Source organism: Micromesistius poutassou (genome assembly GCF_964030765.1).
Source record: "Micromesistius poutassou genome assembly, chromosome: 9".
NCBI classification, from domain to species: domain Eukaryota; kingdom Metazoa; phylum Chordata; class Actinopteri; order Gadiformes; family Gadidae; genus Micromesistius; species Micromesistius poutassou.
The window spans coordinates 20,873,558-20,878,557 of record NC_140279.1 but is presented as its reverse complement, the minus strand read 5'-3'; positions in this window follow the sequence as shown (position 1 = coordinate 20,878,557).

The following is a 5,000-nucleotide window of genomic DNA, read 5'->3' as shown; positions in this document are numbered from 1 at the left end:
CGTGTTCCCCCTCCTCTGGAGGGTCCACAGGACCTCCAGGCTTGGGGTCACTCACTACACTATTCAGTCCGACATGGTGAGCCTTTTCGGACTCACACACGACGTGTTCCCCCTCCTCTGGAGGGTCCACAGGACCTCCAGGCTTGGGGTCACTCACTACACTATTCAGTCCGACATGGTGAGCCTTTTCGGACTCTCACGCGACGTGTTCCCCCTCCTCTGGAGGGTCCACAGGACCTCCAGGCTTGGGGTCACTCACTACACTATTCAGTCCGACATGGTGAGCCTTTTCGGACTCACACACGACGTGTTCCCCCTCCTGTGGAGGGTCCTAAACACCTCCAGGCTTGGGGTCACTCACTACACTATTCAGTCCGACATGGTGGGCCTTTTCGGACTCACACGCGACGTGTTCCCCCTCCTGTGGAGGGTCCTAAACACCTCCAGGCTTGGGGTCACTCACTACACTATTCAGTCCGACATGGTGAGCCGTGTCGGACTCACACGCGACGTGTTCCCCCTCCTGTGGAGGGTCCTAAACACCTCCAGGCTTGGGGTCACTCACTACACTATTCAGTCCGACATGGTGAGCCGTGTCGGACTCACACGCGACGTGTTCCCCCTCCTCTGGAGGGTCCTAAAGACCTCCAGGCTTGGGGTCACTCACTACACTATTCAGTCCGACATGGTGAGCCGTTTCGGACTCACACGCGACGTGTTCCCCCTCCTCTGGAGGGTCCTAAAGACCTCCAGGCTTGGGGTCACTCACTACACTATTCAGTCCGACATGGTGAGCCGTGTCGGACTCACACGCGACGTGTTCCCCCTCCTCTGGAGGGTCCTAAAGACCTCCAGGCTTGGGGTCACTCACTACACTATTCAGTCCGACATGGTGAGCCGTTTCGGACTCACACGCGACGTGTTCCCCCTCCTCTGGAGGGTCCTAAAGACCTCCAGGCTTGGGGTCACTCACTACACTATTCAGTCCGACATGGTGAGCCTTTTCGGACTCACACGCGACGTGGTCCCCCTCCTCTGGAGGGTCCTAAAGACCTCCAGGCTTGGGGTCACTCACTACACTATTCAGTCCGACATGGTGAGCCGTTTCGGACTCACACGCGTCGTGTTCCCCCTCCTCTGGAGGGTCCTAAAGACCTCCAGGCTTGGGGTCACTCACTACACTATTCAGTCCGACATGGTGAGCCGTTTCGGACTCACACGCGACGTGTTCCCCCTCCTCTGGAGGGTCCTAAAGACCTCCAGGCTTGGGGTCACTCACTACACTATTCAGTCCGACATGGTGAGCCGTTTCGGACTCACACGCGACGTGTTCCCCCTCCTCTGGAGGGTCCTAAAGACCTCCAGGCTTGGGGTCACTCACTACACTATTCAGTCCGACATGGTGAGCCTTTTCGGACTCACACGCGACGTGGTCCCCCTCCTCTGGAGGGTCCTAAAGACCTCCAGGCTTGGGGTCACTCACTACACTATTCAGTCCGACATGGTGAGCCTTTTCGGACTCACACGCGACGTGTTCCCCCTCCTCTGGAGGGTCCTAAAGACCTCCAGACTCTGGGCTACTCGCTGCACTATTTAGTCCGACATGGTGAGCCGTTTCGGCCTCACACGCGACGTGTTCCCCCTCCTCTGGAGGGTCCTAAAGACCTCCATACTCTGGGCTACTCGCTGCACTATTCAGTCCGACATGGTGAGCCGTTTCGGCCTCACACGCGACGTGTTCCCCCTCCTCTGGAGCCTCCAGAAGACCTCCAGGCCGTTCTCTGCCTTCTTCCCCTGGAGCCCCCCTTACACACGGGATGGGCTATGTCCTTCCAACACAGGGGTCAAACGTGTAGTAGGCGAAGCCCAGAGTTTTACAGGCTGCAGACTGCTATTTTTCTTGTTTTCGGTACCCATGGTATAAAAACCCGAAAATCCCAACCCATGGTAGACCAAAACCAACCCATGGTATACTAAAGCCAACCCATGGTATACTAAAAGCTGCCCCTGGTAGACCACGGAGAAAAGACTCTGTCTGATTTTTGATTCTCTCTTTTTCTCAGAATCAGACAGAGTCCCAGAGTTAGTGCACCATGGGTTGCGTTTTAGGAGATTTACAGAAAAGACTCTGTTAAATTTCCAAAACACGTCCCATGGTAGTTTAAATGGACTTTGTGGTTTCTTTAGTTCATCCAGGCTCAGGGGGACTTGATGTTCTTGCCAGTCCGGGATGGTGGACTCTCTGGGCCTGCCACAGGACGTGGTCCTGGTCCCCTGGAGGGTCCACAAGACTTGAAGTGGTTTTTGCCTCTTTTTTCTTTCTTTTTTTCCTCAGACACACACGGACCAGGCCTCCCCCTACAACGTCCCACACCCCCAGTCCCGACCTCCATGCCTGCAGCAGACACCCAGGCACCACCCCCACATGAGGGGCCCCAGGTCCAGGCCCCGGGGGACCGGGACCGGGACCCGTACTGGGCCAGCACCCAGACCCAGACACACACGGACCAGGCCTCCCCCTACAACGTCCCACACCCCCAGTCCCGACCTCCATGCCTCCAGCAGACACCCAGGCCCCACCCCCACATGAGGGGCCCCAGGTCCAGGCCCCGGGGGACCGGGACCGGGACCCGTACTGGGCCAGCACCCAGACCCAGACACACACGGACCAGGCCTCCCCCTACAACGTCCCACACCCCCAGAGCCGGCCTCCATGCCTCCAGCAGACCCCCCAGCAACACCCCCACATGAGGGACCACAGGTCCAGGCCCCGGGGGACCGGGACCGGGACCCGTACTGGGCCAGCACCCAGACCCAGACACACACGGACCAGGCCTCCCCCTACAACGTCCCACACCCCCAGTCCCGGCCTCCATGCCTCCAGCAGACACCCAGGCACCACCCCCACATGAGGGGCCCCAGGTCCAGGCCCCGGGGGACCGGGACCGGGACCCGTACTGGGCCAGCACCCAGACCCAGACACACACGGACCAGGCCTCCCCCTACAACGTCCCACACCCCCAGTCCCGGCCTCCATGCCTCCAGCAGACACCCAGGCACCACCCCCACATGAGGGGCCCCAGGTCCAGGCCCCGGGGGACCGGGACCGGGACCCGTACTGGGCCAGCAACCAGACCCAGACACACACGGACCAGGCCTCCCCCTACAACGTCCCACACCCCCAGTCCCGACCTCCATGCCTCCAGCAGACCCCCCAGCAACACCCCCACATGAGGGGCCCCAGGTCCAGGCCCCGGGGGACCGGGACCGGGACCCGTACTGGGCCAGCACCCAGACCCAGACACACACGGACCAGGCCTCCCCCTACAACGTCCCACACCCCCAGAGCCGGCCTCCATGCCTCCAGCAGACCCCCCAGCAACACCCCCACATGAGGGGCCCCAGGTCCAGGCCCCGGGGGACCGGGACCGGGACCCGTACTGGGCCAGCACCCAGACCCAGACACACACGGACCAGGCCTCCCCCTACAACGTCCCACACCCCCAGTCCCGACCTCCATGCCTCCAGCAGACACCCAGGCACCACCCCCACATGAGGGACCCCAGGTCCAGGCCCCGGGGGACCGGGACCGGGACCCGTACTGGGCCAGCACCCAGACCCAGACACACACGGACCAGGCCTCCCCCTACAACGTCCCACACCCCCAGTCCCGACCTCCATGCCTCCAGCAGACACCCAGGCACCACCCCCACATGAGGGACCCCAGGTCCAGGCCCCGGGGGACCGGGACCGGGACCCGTACTGGGCCAGCACCCAGACCCAGACACACACGGACCAGGCCTCCCCCTACAACGTCCCACACCCCCAGTCCCGACCTCCATGCCTCCAGCAGACACCCAGGCACCACCCCCACATGAGGGACCCCAGGTCCAGGCCCCGGGGGACCGGGACCGGGACCCGTACTGGGCCAGCACCCAGACCCAGACACACACGGACCAGGCCTCCCCCTACAACGTCCCACACCCCCAGTCCCGACCTCCATGCCTCCAGCAGACCCCCCAGCAACACCCCCACATGAGGGGCCCCAGGTCCAGGCCCCGGGGGACCGGGACCGGGACCCGTACTGGGCCAGCACCCAGACCCAGACACACACGGACCAGGCCTCCCCCTACAACGTCCCACACCCCCAGTCCCGACCTCCATGCCTCCAGCAGACACCCAGGCACCACCCCCACATGAGGGGCCCCAGGTCCAGGCCCCGGGGGACCGGGACCGGGACCCGTACTGGGCCAGCAACCAGACCCAGACACACACGGACCAGGCCTCCCCCTACAACGTCCCACACCCCCAGTCCCGACCTCCATGCCTCCAGCAGACCCCCCAGCAACACCCCCACATGAGGGGCCCCAGGTCCAGGCCCCGGGGGACCGGGACCGGGACCCGTACTGGGCCAGCACCCAGACCCAGACACACACGGACCAGGCCTCCCCCTACAACGTCCCACACCCCCAGTCCCGACCTCCATGCCTCCAGCAGACCCCCCAGCAACACCCCCACATGAGGGGCCCCAGGTCCAGGCCCCGGGGGACCGGGACCGGGACCCGTACTGGGCCAGCACCCAGACCCAGACACACACGGACCAGGCCTCCCCCTACAACGTCCCACACCCCCAGAGCCGGCCTCCATGCCTCCAGCAGACCCCCCAGCAACACCCCCACATGAGGGGCCCCAGGTCCAGGCCCCGGGGGACCGGGACCGGGACCCGTACTGGGCCAGCACCCAGACCCAGACACACACGGACCAGGCCTCCCCCTACAACGTCCCACACCCCCAGTCCCGACCTCCATGCCTCCAGCAGACACCCAGGCACCACCCCCACATGAGGGACCCCAGGTCCAGGCCCCGGGGGACCGGGACCGGGACCCGTACTGGGCCAGCACCCAGACCCAGACACACACGGACCAGGCCTCCCCCTACAACGTCCCACACCCCCAGTCCCGACCTCCATGCCTCCAGCAGACACCCCAGCAACACCCCCA